At 48.4% G+C, this 18,344-nt stretch overlaps 1 protein-coding gene across 1 annotated transcript in view; it reads left to right on the top strand.

Annotated features, from left to right (window-relative positions):
* Window positions 1-4,818: 4,818 nt before the first annotated feature.
* LOC132811744 (ciliogenesis and planar polarity effector 1-like) overlaps window positions 4,819-18,344 on the top strand; it is a gene marked incomplete at its 3' end in the record, with an annotated part of 54,266 nt that continues 40,740 nt past the window's right edge. Inside the window, exon 1 of the mRNA XM_060822844.1 lies at window positions 4,819-4,877. The remainder of the gene's footprint in view (window positions 4,878-18,344) is intronic.

The raw sequence follows: 18,344 nt of genomic DNA, 5'->3' as shown, positions 1-18,344 counted from the left end.
CACAGTGCTCATTAATCAATATTGTGCAATGGCCTATCATGTGAATCCTTATCGATCGCATCACTGAAATCCATATACACCACATGAACTGCTTTACCATCATCCGCTTGTTTGCTCGCCTTCTCAAAGTTCTCGATACAGATTGTGTGACATGACCTATCCTTCACAATGCTATCGCTAATCAACCTATTCCTCTCTTGATGAATTTAAATCAGAACTCTTCTAACCTTTTCCAACTTTACTGACCACTGAAGTAAGGTTCACTGGTCTGGAATTACCAGGGTTGTCTCTTCTCCCTTCTTCAACAAGGGTACAACATTTGCTATCCTCCCGTTCTCTGGCACTATTCCCCTCCATGATGACGACATAAAGCTCAAAGTCAAAGCGTCTGCAATCTCCACCCTGGCATCCCAGAGAATCCTCAGATTAATTCCATCCGCCCCGGGGAATTTTCTAACTTCACACTTTCCAGAATTGCTAGCACCTCGTCCTCATGAACCTCAATCCCGTCTCGTCTTGTAGCCTGTATCTGAGTATTCTTCTGAACAACATTGTCCTTTTATTTGTGTGAATACTGACGAAAAGATTTCAATCAGTGCTTCCCCTGTCTCCCTGGCCTCCACACACAGCTTCCCACTACTGTCCTTGATGAGCCCTAATCTTTTTCTAGTCATTATTTTATTCCTGATATACCTATAGATAGCCGTAGGGGTTTACCTGATCATATCCACCAATGACTTTTCATGTCCCCTCCTGACTCTTCTTCGTTCTCTCTTTAATCTTTCCTGGCTAATTTGTAACTCTCAAGTGCCCTAACTGAGGCTTCATGTCCCATCCTAAAATAATCCTCCTCCTTCCTCTTGACAAGACATTTAACTTCTTTCGTTGGCTCCATTGCTTGACTACTTCCATTTGATGTGTTAGCTGGGCCTGTGAACCTGGTTTTGAGATGGTCAGACTCAGATCTGTGCAGGGTTGATGGGGAAAGCAGTAGATGTTTTGCATGTAATGAGCTGGTTGGTGTTGCCTTCCCATAATGTTTGGATTATCTGATTGGTGCAGGTTGGCCATCGCATGGCGCGTGTTGTACCAGCATGCTTTGCAGCACCGTTTCCATATACGGGAATCCCAACAGCAACTGAAAAAAAACAACAGCAGAAAGTGCCTCCATAGGGAGGACGCCGTCGTAACTGCTCTCCTGTCCCAGATTCAGGCAAAATTACAGACCATGGGAGACAGACTGGGACAAAACCGGCAGCTCATGCCTCTTGCAGGTAAGGGATTAAATAGATACCATTGTCAAGACAACACAGGTGTGTAGAAGACTTTTTACTCTGTGCTGTATCTGCCCTGAGTGTGTTAGTTGGGTCATTGTCGAGCGAGCTGTATTTTCAGCTTAACAGAGTAGTGGAAACTTTTTTCTGCATTTAACCTTGTGCTGTGTCTGTCTTGGGAGTGTTGGATGGGGGCAGTGCTGAGGGAACTTCAGGTTAAAGGAGAAGAGGATGCTTTACTTTCTTTTCATCGGGCGGCACAGTGGTTAGCACTGCTGCCTCACAACACCAGGGACCCTGGTTCGATTCCAGCCTCAGGTGTCTGTGTGGAGTTTGCACATTCTCCCTGTGTCTGCGTGGGTTTCCTCTGGGTGCTCTGATCTCACAGTCCAAAGATGTGCAGGTTAGGTGGCTTGGCAATGCTAAATTGCTCATAGTGTTGAGGAATGTGTAGTTTAGGTGTATTAGTCAGGAGAAATGTAGAGTTACAGGGTGAGGAAGTGGGTCTGGGTGGGATACTCTTTGGAGAGTTGGTGTGGACCTGTTTTCACACTGTAGAGATTCTGTTCTATGATCTGTGAAAAGTAGAGGGAGCTTCACTGTTTTAACCCTGTGCTGTCCCCATTCTGAAGTGTTTGATGGGGAGCGTGTAAAGGAAGCTTTTGTCTGTATCTAACCGTGTCCTTGTACTGGCAGTGTTTAATGAGGACAGTGCAGAGCTGGCTTTACTTACAGTTTAAAAGAGCAGCGAGAAGCTTACTGTGTATCTGACCCAGTACTGTACCTACCCTCGGAGTGTGTGATGGGTACAGTGTCGAGGAACCTTTCCATTCAGTTTGCTTTTAGTTTAAAGGAGTAGAGACAGCTTTACTGTGTATCTAATGCCATGCTGTTATTGTTTGCTGGGGATTGTATCAAGGGACATTTTCTTTCATTTTAAAAGGGTAGATGGAGACTTATTTTCAGTAGAGGTAGCTTTCTTTCTGATTAAAAGTGTTACTCTGGATCTAACCCTCTTGCTATATATGTCCTGCAAGTGGAAGGTGGGTGTACTGACTGTAACAAGAGCAGCCATCTGGATCTCTTATAACATGAGTTCCTTGATTGGGAACTCAAGGACTGTTCATGTTTAAATAAGGAGTGACTTGATGATGTGATACCGCCCTAAATCGAGTTATTTGAAAGTGGACAGTGCAGAGGCAGCTTTACTTTGTGTCTATCCCAGTGCTGTACCTGTGCTGGGAGTCAGCATCTGGTGGTCCTGATGTTTGTCCTGGAAGTGTTAGATGGGGACAGCGTCAAGGAAGCTTTACTTTCCATTTACTACTTGTTTTAAAGAGCCGAATGAGCATTACTCAGTACATTACCCTATGCTGAACCTCCCTTGGAAGTGTTAGATGGAGGCGGTGCCAAGAGATTTCCATTTAGTTTAAAAGAATCGATAAAGCTTTGTTTTTACGTTAAAAGAGCAGAGGGAACATTACTGGCTACCTCATACCGTGCTGGGATTGTTTCATAGAACACAGAAGGGACGCAGCACAACAGTCCTGTGTTTGCTGGCTCAGCAAAAACAAATTACCTGATCTCAGTCCCCTGCTCCGGCCTTTCCCCTGTGGGACAGCAGCTTTTCTCTTTTTCAGGTATTTTATAATTCTCCTTCAGAAGCATCGAGTAAACCGGCCTCCCTTACACTCTCAGACAGTACATCCCAGACCCTAACCCCTCGAGTGACCCTCCCCCTCCCCCCACACTCTCAGACAGTACATCCCAGACCCTAACCCCTCGAGTGAACCTCCCCCTCCCCCACACTCTCAGACAGTACATCCCAGACCCTAACCCCTCGAGTGAACCTCCCCCTCCCCCCACACTCTCAGACAGTACATCCCAGACTCTAATCCCTCGAGTGAACCTCCCCCTCCCCCACACTCTCAGACAGTACATCGCAGACCCTAACCCCTCGAGTGAACCTCCCCCTCCCCCCACACTCTCAGACAGTACATCCCAGACCCTAACCCCTCAAGTGGACCTGTCTCCCCCCAGTCTTTGAAGTAAATGCCATCATTGCATTTGCCTTCCCTATTATGTTGTGAACCTGTAAGGTCTGTGGGAGCTCTCTAAATCACTCTGCTCTAGCTCTCCACAGTCTTTCCAGATTTCTTACCAAAGTGCATGACTTCACACTTTCCCACAATTTCTTCCACCTGCCAGGTTTTTGCCCACACACGTACCCTGTGTATGACCCTGTGAAGACTGGCATATTCACCAGGACCTTTCCAATTATTTTGTGGTATCCACGAACTTGACTCTTGTACATTCAGTTTCTTCATCCAAGTCAGTAATGTGGATTGTAAATAATTATGGCCCTTGTACTAATCTGTGTGCCATTCCACTAGTTACAGGTTGTTATTTTGAAAATGTCCCCTGCTTCTCCCAACACCTTGTTTCTCTGTTCGTCAAATCTATCTTCATGCTAATAGACGACCCTCAGTGCCAGCAGTGTTAATTAACTCATTTAACATTGGCACTTTAAACCCCTTTCTGAAAATGCAACTACATTACACCCACTGATTCCCTTCTATCTATCCTGCTTGTTACAACTTCAAAGAATTCTACAACATTGATTGGGCATGTCTGGGGCTTAATTTATGACCTGCAAAGGAGGAGAATGCAGGGCTACAGGGAGAAGGTGGGCGAATGTTGGGAAAAATGGAACTCTAGTCGTGCACCTTAACCACCCTTTGAAACTATACCACATACACACGGGGTGGTACGGTGGCTCAGTGGTTAGCACTGCTGCCTCACACTGCTTGGGACCCAGGTTCGATTCCCGCCTCAGGCGACTGTCTGTGTGGAGTTTGCACATTGTCCCTGTGTCTGCGTGGGGTTTCTCCGGGCACTCCAGTTTCCACCCACATTTCAAAGGATGTGCTGGTTAGGTGAATTGGCCAGAGCGTTAGGTGCATTAGCTGGGGTAAATGTAAGGAAAATGAATCTTGATGGGTTACTCTTTGGAGGGTTGATGTGGTTTTGTGGGCCTGCTTCCACCCTGTAGGGAATCTCATCTCTACCGTTCAGTTAAAGCTGATCACTGGGGATAAAAGCTGTTATTTCACTGCTCTGTTGTGTCTTGTTTGGAGGTGAGGAGAGCTTTCTTCTGGGCTCGTACCTGGAGGCCGTGCACATCTGGAGAGCTGCGCTTCAAGAGGAGATGGGCAGAGGTAGGTGGACCCAGCTGAAAGTGCAGTTGTAGCGACAGCTCTCCTGTTCTGGGCTGCAGACATTTCATTCATTGTTTCTCTGGATGAAACTCCCTTTCCCCTTGAGCACCCAGAACCCTAGCCTACTGTATCCCTCTCTGTGTTGCTGTGCCCTGTTCAGCTTTCGCCTGGCTTGCTGTTACATCTCTTGGTGTTGTGTTGCTGCCCAGTGCCTCTGGCCTAAGACTGAGTACTCCTCCTGTTTCATTGAATACAGATGGGAGGAGAGTGAGTTACTTACAGACCCGATACAGCCTGGCCATTCTGTACACCCACCTCTACCTCTACAATCTCACAGCTGCTCAAGACTTTTGCGAATACCTTGTAAGACAGATGTTAAACCAAGGTGAGTCCGGGATGTCTCAAGGTAAGATGTATGTCATAGTGTTACAGTGTAGTATATGGCCCTGTGTGTGATATCAGTGTATTGCAGTGTGGGTCTGTGTCTGCAATATTAGCTTGTTACAGCACGGGTCTGTGTGTGTGATGTCAGTGTGTTACAGTGTGGGTCTGTATGTGTATTGTCAGTATATTTCTGTGTGTGTGTGTGTGTGTGTGTGATGTCAGTGTGTTACATTGTGTGTCTGTGTGTGTATTGTCAGTATGTTTCAGTGTGTGTGTGTATTGTCAGTATGTTTCAGTGTGTGTGTGTGTGATGTTAGTGTGTTTCAGTGTGGGTCTGTGTGTGCGATATCAGTGTGTTGCAGTGTGGGTCTGTGTGTGTGATGTCAGTGTGTTTCAGTGTGGGTCTGTGTGTGTGACGTCAGTGTGTTACAGTGTGGGTCTGTGTGTGTATTGTCAGTATATTTCAGTGTGTGTGATGTCAGTGTGTTACAGTGTGGGTCTGTGTGTGTATTGTCAGTATATTTCAGTGTGTGTGTGATGTCAGTGTGTTACATTGTGGGTCTGTGTGTGTATTGTCAGTATGTTTCAGTGTGTGTGTGTGATATCAGTGTGTTGCAGTGTGGGTCTGTGTGTGTGATATCAGTGTGTTTCAGTGTGGGTCTGTGTGTGTGACGTCAGTGTGTTTCAGTGTGGGTCTGTGTGTGTGACGTCAGTGTGTTTCAGTGTGGGTCTGTGTGTGTGATATCAGTGTGTTTCAGTGTGGGTCTGTGTGTGACGTCAGTGTGTTTCAGTGTGGGTCTGTGTGTGTGACGTCAGTGTTTTATAGTGTGGGTCTGTGTGTGTGTTGTCAGTGTGTGTCTGTGTGTGTGATGTCAGTGTGTTTCAGTGTGGGTCTGTGTGTGACGTCAGTGTGTTACAGTGTGGGTCTGTGTGTGTGACGTCAGTGTGTTTCAGTGTGGGTCTGTGTGTGTGATGTCAGTGTGTTTCAGTGTGGGTCTGTGTGTGTGATATCAGTGTGTTTCAGTGTGGGTCTGTGTGTGTGATGTCAGTGTGTTTCAGTGTGGGTCTGTGTGTGTGATATCAGTGTGTTTCAGTGTGGGTCTGTGTGTGTGATATCAGTGTGTTACAGTGTGGGTCTGTGTGTGTGGCGTCAGTGTGTTTCAGTGTGGGTCTGTGTGTGTGATGTCAGTGTGTTTCAGTGTGGGTCTGTGTGTGTGATATCAGTGTGTTTCAGTGTGGGTCGGTGTGTGTGACGTCAGTGTGTTTCAGTGTGGGTCTGTGTGTGTGATGTCAGTGTGTTTCAGTGTGGGTCTGTGTGTGTGATATCAGTGTGTTACAGTGTGGGTCTGTGTGTGTGACGTCAGTGTGTTTCAGTGTGGGTCTGTGTGTGTGATGTCAGTGTGTTTCAGTGTGGGTCTGTGTGTGTGACGTCAGTGTGTTTCAGTGTGGGTCTGTGTGTGTGACGTCAGTGTGTTACAGTGTGTGTCGGTGTGTGTGATGTTAGTGTGTTTCAGTGTGGGTCTGTGTGTGTGATATCAGTGTGATGTCAGTGTGGGTCTGTGTGTGTGATATCAGTGTGTTACAGTGTGGGTCTGTGTGTGTGATGTCAGTGTGTTTCAGTGTGGGTCTGTGTGTGTGATGTCAGTGTGTTCCAGTGTGGGTCTGTGTGTGACGTCAGTGTGTTTCAGTGTGGGTCTGTGTGTGTGACGTCAGTGTTTTATAGTGTGGGTCTGTGTGTGTGATGTCAGTGTGGGTCGGTGTGTGTGATGTCAGTGTGTTTCAGTGTGGGTCTGTGTGTGACGTCAGTGTGTTACAGTGTGGGTCTGTGTGTGCGATGTCACTGTGGGTCGGTGTGTGTGACGTCAGTGTGTTACAGTGTGGGTCGGTGTGTGTGACGTCAGTGTGTTTCAGTGTGGGTCTGTGTGTGTGATGTCAGTGTGTTTCAGTGTGGGTCTGTGTGTGTGACGCCAGTGTGTTTCAGTGTGGGTCTGTGTGTGTGATATCAATGTGTTACAGTGTGGGTCTGTGTGTGTGACGTCAGTGTGTTTCAGTGTGGGTCTGTGTGTGTGATGTCAGTGTGTTTCAGTGTGGGTCTGTGTGTGTGATATCAGTGTGTTTCAGTGTGGGTCTGTGTGTGTGATGTCAGTGTGTTTCAGTGTGGGTCTGTGTGTGTGATGTCAGTGTGTTTCAGTGTGGGTCTGTGTGTGTGACGTCAGTGTGTTTCAGTGTGGGTCTGTGTGTGTGATATCAGTGTGTTTCAGTGTGGGTCTGTGTGTGACGTCAGTGTGTTTCAGTGTGGGTCTGTGTGTGTGACGTCAGTGTGTTATAGTGTGGGTCTGTGTGTGTGATGTCAGTGTGGGTCGGTGTGTGTGATGTCAGTGTGTTTCAGTGTGGGTCTGTGTGTGACGTCAGTGTGTTACAGTGTGGGTCTGTGTGGGTGACGCCAGTGTGTTTCAGTGTGGGTCTGTGTGTGTGATATCAGTGTGTTTCAGTGTGGGTCTGTGTGTGTGAGATCAGTGTGTTACAGTGTGGGTCTGTGTGTGTGACGCCAGTGTGTTTCAGTGTGGGTCTGTGTGTGTGATATCAGTGTGTTACAGTGTGGGTCTGTGTGTGTGGCGTCAGTGTGTTTCAGTGTGGGTCTGTGTGTGTGATTTCAGTGTGTTTCAGTGTGGGTCTGTGTGTGTGACGTCAGTGTGTTTCAGTGTGGGTCTGTGTGTGTGATATCAGTGTGTTTCAGTGTGGGTCTGTGTGTGTGACGTCAGTGTGTTTCAGTGTGGGTCTGTGTGTGTGATATCAGTGTGTTTCAGTGTGGGTCTGTGTGTGTGATGTCAGTGTGTTTCAGTGTGGGTCTGTGTGTGTGATGTCAGTGTGTTTCAGTGTGGGTCTGTGTGTGTGACGTCAGTGTGTTTCAGTGTGGGTCTGTGTGTGTGATGTCAGTGTGTTTCAGTGTGGGTCTGTGTGTGTGACGTCAGTGTGTTTCAGTGTGGGTCTGTGTGTGTGATGTCAGTGTGTTTCAGTGTGGGTCTGTGTGTGTGACGTCAGTGTGTTTCAGTGTGGGTCTGTGTGTGTGATGTCAGTGTGTTTCAGTGTGGGTCTGTGTGTGTGATGTCAGTGTGTTTCAGTGTGGGTCTGTGTGTGTGACGTCAGTGTTTTATAGTGTGGGTCTGTGTGTGTGATGTCAGTGTGGGTCGGTGTGTGTGATGTCAGTGTGTTTCAGTGTGGGTCTGTGTGTGACGTCAGTGTGTTACAGTGTGGGTCTGTGTGTGTGACGCCAGTGTGTTTCAGTGTGGGTCTGTGTGTGTGATATCAGTGTGTTTCAGTGTGGGTCTGTGTGTGTGACGCCAGTGTGTTTCAGTGTGGGTCTGTGTGTGTGATATCAGTGTGTTTCAGTGTGGGTCTGTGTGTGTGATATCAGTGTGTTACAGTGTGGGTCTGTGTGTGTGACGCCAGTGTGTTTCAGTGTGGGTCTGTGTGTGTGATATCAGTGTGTTACAGTGTGGGTCTGTGTGTGTGGCGTCAGTGTGTTTCAGTGTGGGTCTGTGTGTGTGATATCAGTGTGTTACAGTGTGGGTCTGTGTGTGTGATATCAGTGTGTTTCAGTGTGGGTCTGTGTGTGTGATGTCAGTGTGTTTCAGTGTGGGTCTGTGTGTGTGACGTCAGTGTGGGTCTGTGTGTGTGATATCAGTGTGTTTCAGTGTGGGTCGGTGTGTGTGATGTCAGTGTGTTTCAGTGTGGGTCTGTGTGTGTGACGTCAGTGTGTTTCAGTGTGGGTCTGTGTGTGTGATATCAGTGTGTTTCAGTGTGGGTCTGTGTGTGTGATGTCAGTGTGTTTCAGTGTGGGTCTGTGTGTGTGATGTCAGTGTGTTTCAGTGTGGGTCTGTGTGTGTGACGTCAGTGTGTTTCAGTGTGGGTCTGTGTGTGTGATGTCAGTGTGTTTCAGTGTGGGTCTGTGTGTGTGACGTCAGTGTGTTTCAGTGTGGGTCTGTGTGTGTGATGTCAGTGTGTTTCAGTGTGGGTCTGTGAGTGTGATGTCAGTGTGTTTCAGTGTGGGTCTGTGTGTGTGATGTCAGTGTGTTTCAGTGTGGGTCTGTGTGTGTGATGTCAGTGTATTTCTGTGTGGGTCTGTGTGAGATGTCAGTGTGTTTCAGTGTGGGTCTGTGTGTGTGATGTCAGTGTATTTCTGTGTGGGTCTGTGTGAGATGTCAGTGTGTTTCAGTGTGGGTCTGTGTGTGTGATGTCAGTGTATTTCTGTGTGGGTCTGTGTGAGATGTCAGTGTGGATCTGTGTGTGTGATGTCACTCTGTTTCAGTTTGGATCTGTATGTGTGATGTCAGCGTGTTACAGTGCGGGTCTCTGTGGGCGATCACAGTGTTGCAGTGTGAGTTTGGGTATAGTTCATGTATTGGCTTTTGCTCTCTCTCTCTCTCTCTCTCATCTATCCAAAGATGTGTGGGTCAGGTGAATTGGCCATGCTAAATTGCCCATAGTGTTAGGTAAGGGGTAAATGTAGGGGTATGGGTGGGTTGCGCTTCGGCGGGTCGGTGTGGACTTGTTGGGCCGAAGGGCCTGTTTCCACACTGTAAGTAATCTAATCTAATCTATCTCTCTCTCTCTCTCTCTCTCTGTCTCGGTCTCGCTCTCTCTCTCTGTCTGTCCCTCTCTGTTGCATTTTGAATTGAGTATCTTTCTGTTCAGAGATGCCTGGGCCGGTACCGGACGTCTCGGTGGTGCTTGATGTTGGGCTGGATGCTGCTCTCGCTGTGATACAATCGCTTGCCCGTTTCATGGCTCTGTACTTCAGTAACCAGCCTGTGTTTGTGATGCCACCTCACCATATCGACACCCTGCCACCTCTACATTACAAAGCAGGTGCGACTGTGTTCTGACATTGCTCAGCGAGATGGCACCAACTGTGCTCAACTGACGGTCAGGGTATTTGCCACTATCTGGACTCCTTGTAATCTGTGCGGAGGATGGGAAGTGGCACCAGAGGATGTGGCATTGTCACAGAGCTGCCTGGGCGAGAAGGGGGTTGGTACTTGCCGGGAGGGTTTGGATGAAGTGTTGGTTGGAATGTTACAGCGCCATCTGGGCGGGGGTCTTTTACATTGAGTCTCCTAAAGGGGTCTAGGAGAAAGTGAGGACGGCAGATGCTGGAGATCAGAGTAGAGGGTATGGTGCTGGCAAAGCACAGCAGGTCAGGCAGCACCTGAGGAGCAGGAGAGTCGATGTTTCGGGCATAAGCCCTTCATCAGGAATGAGGCTTGTGGGCTGGGGCTGAGAGGTAAATGGGAGGGGGAGGAGTGGAGTTGGGGGGAGATAGCTGGGGAGATGGTACACTCAGCCTGCATGCCAGAGCAGGCCTGTCACTGCTGTAACTGTTTGCCATTGTGTTTCTGATCAGGTTGCTTTCCCCGAGTGGTGTTCCTGCGGCAGTGCGGTGTCTCACGGGCAGTACGAGAACAGCAGCTGTCCTCCACCTGGAGTGTGAAGTACACTGTCGAACTGCTGCTGCTCAGCAGGCTGTTTCCTGAAGCTGTCTGGTTTGCCTCCTGTCTTGGGGACTGGAAGAGTTCTGTGGTGCTGGGGCTGGCTTTCAGTCTGCACTGCCAAAACCTCCCTGAGCCTAGCAGGTAAAAGCCTGGTCAACTGCTCCCTCCGACATTGGGGCTTCCTGGCCAGGAACCCAAACTGTGCAGTCTCTCAACAGCCTTGAGAGCCTGGGTCTGGCTTCTCGTACATTATTTGTGAATTGGTCAGTGAATCGAAGATAAGGCAGGGATTGAGCACTTGGTCACTGCGTTACTTGCAAGAGTGTTTTGAAACGACAGAATAGTTTATCAGATAAAAACCAAAAGAACTGTAGATACTTTAAAGCAGAAACAAAAGCAGAAATGACTGGAAAAACTCAGCAGGTTTGGCAGCATCTGTGGAGAGAAATCAGAGTTAATGTTTCAGGTCGAGTGACCCTTCCTCAGCACTGATGGTAGTGAGCAAAATGTTGGATTAAATACAGAAGGTAAGGTGGAGGGAGGGGCTAAGGAGTAAATGATCGGTGCGGATAGAGCCCAAAGAGAGAGAAGGGCAGTTGGACAGACAAGAGAGTGGATACCGATCTGGCTCGGAGAGTTAATGGGGACTGTTCGTGGCTAACAGTAGGTACTGTGTAATGGCAGCTGATGTGATAACAAGGCCTGGGGTGTGGGGTTGAGGTAAGGACACGGGAGAGCTCAAGCCCTAAGGTTGTTCACCTTGATACTAAGTCCGGAAGGCTGCAGGGTCTCCAAGTGGAAAATGAGGTGGTGCTCTCCCAGCTTGTGCTGAGCTTCACCGGAGCACTGCCGCAAGCCTGAGACAGAGATGTTGGCCTGGGAACAGGGTGGTGGGTTGAAGTGACAGGCAGCTGGAAGCTCAGGGTCGTTCTTGGGGCCAGAATGTAGGTGTTCTGTGAAGCAAGTCTATGCTTTGTTTCCCCAATGTGGAGGAGACCACATTGTGAGCAGCGAATGCGATAGACCAGATTGGGTGAAGTGTAGGTAAAGTGCCGCCTCACCTGAAAGATGTCCAGTATTTGGGCAAAGAGAGAGAGATGACATCCTGCAAATGTAGTTCAGGGAGTTAGGGAGGAAGTTGGAAAGCAGGACCTCTCAGGTTATAATCTCAATTACTTCCTGTGTCACGTACCAGTGAGGGTTAGGAATAGGAAGATAGTACAGTTAAATACATGGCTAAAGAGCTGGTGGAGGAGGAAGGGCTTCAGGTATGTGGGTCAATGGGATGTCTTCTGGGGCAGCAGGGACCTGTACAAGAAGGATGGGTTGTATCTAACCTAGAGGGGCACCAATATCCTGGCATGGAGATTTGCTAGTGTCACTCAGGAGGGTTTAACCTCGTGTGGCGGGGGAGGTGGGAGCCAGAGCAATAGCTCAACAAGTGAAAGAACTGAGGTGGAGTCAGAGACTAAGGCCAGTAAGGCTAAGAGGAAGAACAGACAGGGAGAGGCCATTGAACACAGCTGGACTGGTGGTCTAGGGTGGATTTGTTTTAATGTGAGGAGTATGACAGGTAAGGCAGGTGAATTTAGAGCTTAGATTAATACAGGTAACTATGATGTTGTGGTTATTACAAAGACTTAGTTGAGAGAGGGTCAAGACTGGCAGCTTCACAGTTCAGGATTGAGACATTTCTGCAAACTAGAGCAGGATGTAAAATGGTTGGGAGAGTTAGTTACTGATCAGGGAGATTATCACAGTGAGACTGAGGGAGGACACCTTGGAGGGCTTATCCGCTGTGGCCTTACGGGTGGACCTCAGGAATAGGAAGTGCACAGTCACTTTGGGATTATTCTACAGGCCTCCCAACAGCCAGCAAGAGATAGAGAGTAGATAGGGAGGAGGCTGGAAGAACACAGCAAGCCAGGCAGCATCAGGAGGTGCAGAAGTTGACGTTTCGGGTGTTACCCTTCTTCAGGACTGGGGGTGGAATGGAAAGCCTTCGCTGCTCTGTCTACCTGTGACTCCACTTTGAGAGAACCATGCACCTGAACACCAATGTCCCTCTGTTCCACAGCACTCCTTAAGGCCCTACCATTCACTGTGAAACTCCTACCTTGAATTGAGTTTCTAAAATACAAGACCTCACACCTATCTATACTAAACTCCATTTGCCATTTCTCGGCCCACTTTCCCAGCTGATCAAGGTCCTGCTGCAATTTCTGAGAACCTTCCTCTCTGTCCATGGTCCCGCCTATTATAGTGTCATCCTGCCTTGTACATTCCCATCTAAATCACTGATATCGATAACAAACAGCAATGGGCCCAGCACTGACCCCTGAGGCACTCCACTAGTCACAGGCCTCCAGTCCGACAAGCACCCTTCCACTATTACCCTCTGCTCCCCACCATCAAGCCAATGGTGTATCCAATTTCCTACACCCCCATCCCATGTGATCTAACCTTCCAGAGCAGCTGACCATGTGGAACCTTATCGAAGGCCTTATTTAAATCCATATAGACTACATCTACCGCCCTGCCCTTGTCAACCTCCCTGGTCACTTCACCAAAGAACTCTAACAAATCTTTGAGACATTGTCTCCCACTCACAAAGCCATGCTGACTCCTCCTGATCAAACCCTGTCTTTCCAAATCTGTGTATATCTTATCCCTGAGAATCTCTCAAGTACCTTACCCCCACAGATATTAGACCGACTGGTCAATAGTTCCCAGGTTTTTCTTTGCTTCCCTTCTTGAATAAGGACACAGCATTTGCTACCCTCCAGTCTTCTGGGACCTCACCCATGGCTCACAGTGATGCAAAAATATTAGCCAGGGCCCCCGCAATTTTCCTCTCATCTTGGATATATCTGGTCAGTACCAGGAGATGATCCACCTTCCTAGATTTTAATACATCCAACACCTCTACTGTCCCCAAGATATGATCACTAACTTGCTCAAGTTCCCAAGTCTTCACGTCTTTCTCCATGATAAACACAGGGGAGAAATCTTCATTGAGGATCTCGCCTATCTTCTGCAGTCCTACACCGACATGTCCCCTCTGGTACTGGAGGGGTCCTATTCACTATTTCTTTTACCTTTAATGTACTTAAAAAGCCTCCTTGGCTTCCCCCTAATCTTCTTAGCCAAGGCTATCTCGTGCCCCCTTTTTGCCCTCCTGATTTCCTTCTTCAGTAAACTCCTGTACCCCCTGTCTCCCTCCAGGGATTCCCTTCATCCCAGCTGTGCCCGAGCTACGCCTCCTCCTTTCTTCTGGTCAAAGCTTCAATATCTCTTTGTCATCCAGGATTCCCTATTCCTGCCAACCTTGCTGTTTATCCTCACGGGAATGTATAGACCTTGAACTCGAGCTATCTTATTTTCAAATGCCTCCCACTTGCTGGAGGTCCCATTGTCTGCAAACAAACTGCTCCAATCAATCCCTACAAGTTCCTGTCTAATTCCATCAAAATTTGCCTTGCCCCAATTTAGAACTTGATCCTGTGGACCAGTTTTGTCCCTCTCCATAACTATTTTACAATTATTAGAACTATGGTCATTGCTCTCCAAGTGTTTCCCCACTGTCACCTGTCCTGCCCTATTTCCCAAGAGTAGGTCAAATTTTGCCCCTTCCCGAGTAGGACACTCTATGTACTGTTGCTGCTTCCAAAGTAAGGTGATTCACTTTGGTCGGAGTAACCGGAATGCAGATTGCTGGGCTAATGGTAAGATTCTTGGTAGTGTAGATGAACAGAGAGATCTCGGCGTACATGTATGTAGATCCCTGAAAGTTGCCTCCCAGGTTGACCGGGTTGTTAAGAAGGCATACAGTGTTTTAGCTTTTATTGGTAGAGGGATTGAGTTCCGGAACCATGAGGTTATGCTGCAGCTGTACAAAACTCTGGTACGGCCGCACTTGGAGTATTGTGTGCAGTTCTGGTCACTGTATTATAGGAAGAATGTGGAAGCTTTGGAAAGGGTTCAGAAGAGATTTTACATTACATTACATTACAGTGTGGAAACAGGCCCTTCGGCCCAACAAGTCCACACCGACCCGCCGAAGCGTAACCCACCCATACCCCTACATTTACCCCTTACCTACCACTATGGACAATTTAGCATGGCCAATTCACCTGACCCGCACATCTTTGGACTGTGGGAGGAAACCGGAGCACCCGGAGGAAACCCATGCAGACACGGGGAGAATGTGCAAACTTCACACAGAGAGTTGCCTGAGGCGGGAATTGAACCCGGGTCTCTGGTGCTGTGAGGCAGCAGTGCTAACCACTGTGCCACCATACCGCCCACATTTGTTAGGATGTTGCCTGGTATGGAGGGAAGGTCTTATGAGGAAGGTCTGAGGGACTTGAGAGAGAAGAAGGTTGAGAAGTGACTTAATTGAGACATATAAGATAATCAGAGGGTTAGATAGGGTGGGCAGGGAGAGCCTTTTTCCTCAGATGGCGATGTCTAGCACAAGGGGACATCGCTTTAAATTGATGGATGATAGATATGGGACAGACGTCAGAGATAGTAGTAGGGTGTGGAACGCAGTACCTGTAACAGTTGTCGACTTGAGAGAGTGGTGCTGGAAAAGCACAGCAGGTCGGGCAGCATCCAAGGAGCAGGAGAATTGACGTTTTGGGCGAATGCCCTTCATCAGGAAGTCGGAGACTCGCCAGTTGTAAGGGTGTTTAAATGGCTATCGGATAAACGTATGGATGAGAATGGAGTAGTGTAGGTTAGATAGGCTTCAGATTGGTTCCATAGGTCAGCACAACATCAAGGGCCGAAGGGCCTGTACTGCGCTGTAATGTTCTATGTTCTGTACTGCTTGAGGAAATGTTCCTGAACACCTGTAACAAATTCCACCCCATCTGAGCCGTTAACACTGTGGCAGTCTCAGTCTATATTAGGGAAGTTAAAATCCCCTACTATGAAAACCCTATTGCTCCTGCAAGTCTCCACAGTCTCCCTTCACATTTGTCCCTCTAATTCCTGTTGACTATTTGGGGACCTATAATGCAACCCCAACAACATTACCATCCTTTTCTTATTTCAGAGCTCCACCCACAAAGCCTCACTGGATGATTCTTCAGTTATTTCATCTCTGATCACTGCTTTGATACTCGTCCTAATCAAAACTGTAACTCCCTCTCCCCTCCTTCCACCGCCTCTGACCCACCTAAAGCACCTTTACTCTGGCACACTAAGCTGCCAGTCCTGTCCCTCCCTTAGCCAGGTTTCTTTAATGGCTGTAATATCTCAGTCCCACACACCCCTCCATGCCCTGAATTCATCGGCCTGACCTGTCAGCCCTCTTGCATTGAAATATGTGCCATTGAATCTAACAGGTATTCCTTACTCCCTGTCATATTCCAGCCGGACCTATCTCTTTGCTTTACTATTTCTGATTACTGTATCTCCATCCAGCCTCGCACTTGCCTCTGTGCTGTTGAGGATCCCACCCCCCTGCTCATCTAGTTTAAACCCTCCCTTGCAGCACTAACAAAGCTGGCTGCCAAGATATTGGTCCCCTCAGGCTCAGGTGCAACCTGTCCCTCTTGAACAGGTCACCTCTGCCCCAGAAAGCATCTTGGAGACAAACGAAAGTTACTGGGGAAACACAGTTCAATAATACCAGGCCACAGGATTCGATGGGATGTCTCTTTTGCTTCCCAAGACCTTCTGATCTCCTTTGAGGATTCATTCACCTCTCCACAGGAGAAGGATGATGAGCACACTAATTATAATGAGTTGCATTCCTCTTTGAGTTTCTGATCAAAGGCAACTAGGCACAGCAAATGATGGCTGAATAAAGCTGGCTTTCTTCGGGCTTGAGTTGCTTTTAATGCAGAGAGATAGAAGCTGCTTCCCCAGCAGTCTGGAGTCTTCTCCTGCTCTATCACATACACTCATGCAGTTCAGCCACCCCAGAGCCAACCAGGGGACTGGTTGTCAGGCTGATGATTTCTGCCATTCACAAGTCATCACAACTGCATGACCCACTCAGCAATCCTGGAGAAATCACCCATCAGTGCTTTTGCGCCTTATGTCTCCTCCCATACTACTTCCAAAGCAACTGTGTAAACACAACTCATAATGAGTTCCAGTGACTGGTTTTCAGAAGTACAGCTATCCCTTCCACACTCCTTGGTTTGAAAACGATCCTTTTCCTATTTCAGTCAACAATCAAGAATGAAGGAAAATAAGAAAGTGTGGTCTGTCCAACAGCTTGCTTGCTGTTGTAGTCTATGCCACGTAAACTTCGAACATTGCTACAGGTCATTCTGCTAGAACGCGGTTTTTGTCGACGTGGATTCGCTGTAACGCGATTGACAATTAGAGTCACTGTTTCTAAATCTCAAACTTCTAAAATGTGTTGGCTGTAGCGCGATTGCATCACCAACACTTTACCTGTTATTTGTATTGAGCGATTCTTGGATAGCATGGGAGTGCACAGGAATGTGACTATTGTGCTGGAGAAGAAATGACAGTTCTTTATTAACCATTCTGCCAGTCTGTCCTTCCACCTTCCATGATTTATGCTGGTGGACCCCCAGGTCCCTCAGCTCTGCACCCTCTTTAGAATTATACCCTTAATGTTATTGAGTCTTGTTTCACACCTTTCACACTGAGCTTCATCTGTCATCCTCCTGTCAAACCATCAACTTCACAATCTGGACTGAAGTTCCTGGTAGCCTTACATTTGACACCTTTTCAAGTGTTATAGAAACAGAATTAGGCCATTCTGCCCATTGAGCCTGCTCAAACCCTAATCTATGACTGATCATCTCCTCTGCCATTTCCTGCATTATTTCCAGATTCCTTGATGTCATTAGTGATTGAACTCTGAAAGCCCTCTGTGGGAGAGAATTCCTGAGATTCACCATCGTCTGAGCAAAGATATTCTTCCTCCTGTCAGCCTGAAATGGCCAGCTATTTCTGATGGTCTTATTACTGGACTCACCAACCTTTGAAGAGATAACTCCATTCACTCTGTCGCAGTGATATCTCCATCCACCCTGTCGCAGTGATATCTCCACCCAACCTGTCGTGGTGATATCCCCATCCACCCGGTCGCGGTGATATCTCCATCTACTCTGTCGCGGTGATATCTCCATCCACCCGGTCGCGGTGATATCTCCATCCACCCTGTCGTGGTGATATCTACATCCACCCTGTCGCGGTGATATCTGCATCCACCCTGACGCCGTGATATCGCCATCCACCCTGTCGCGGCGATATCTCCATCCACCCTGTCGCGGCGATATCTCCATCCACCCTGTCGCGGCGATATCTCCATCCACCCTGTCGCGGCGATATCCCCATCCACCCTGTCGCCGTGATATCTCCATCCACCCTGTCGCGGCGATATCCCCATCCACCCTGTCGCGGCGATATCCCCATCCACCCTGTCGCAGCGATATCTCCATCCACCCTGTCGCGGTGATATCTCCATCCACTCTGTCGCAGTGATATCTCCATCCACCCTGTCGCGGTGATATCTCCATCCACCCTGTCGCGGTGATATCTCCATCCACCCTGTCGCGGTGATATCCCCATCCACCCTGTCGCGGTGATATCTCCATCCACTCTGTCGCGGTGATATCTCCATCCACCCTGTCGCGGTGATATCTCCATCCACCCTGTCGCGGTGATATCCCCATCCACCCTGTCGTGGTGATATCTCCATCCACCCTGTCGCGGTGATATCTCCACCCACCCTGTCGCGGTGATATCTCCACCCACCCTGTCGCGGTGATATCTCCATCCACCCTGTCGCGGTGATATCTCCATCCACCCTGTCGCGGTGATATCTCCATCCACCCTGTCGCGGTGATATCTCCATCCACCCTGTCGCCGTGATATCTCCATCGACCCTGTCGCGGTGATATCTCCATCCACCCGGTCGCTGTGATATCTCCATCCACCCTGTCGCGGTGATATCTCCATCCACCCTGTCGCGGTGATAT

Source organism: Hemiscyllium ocellatum, unplaced genomic scaffold (genome assembly GCF_020745735.1).
Source record: "Hemiscyllium ocellatum isolate sHemOce1 unplaced genomic scaffold, sHemOce1.pat.X.cur. scaffold_2375_pat_ctg1, whole genome shotgun sequence".
NCBI lineage: Eukaryota > Metazoa > Chordata > Chondrichthyes > Orectolobiformes > Hemiscylliidae > Hemiscyllium > Hemiscyllium ocellatum.
Note: the sequence above shows the minus strand (reverse complement) of the source record. Positions and strands in the feature narration are given on the sequence as shown.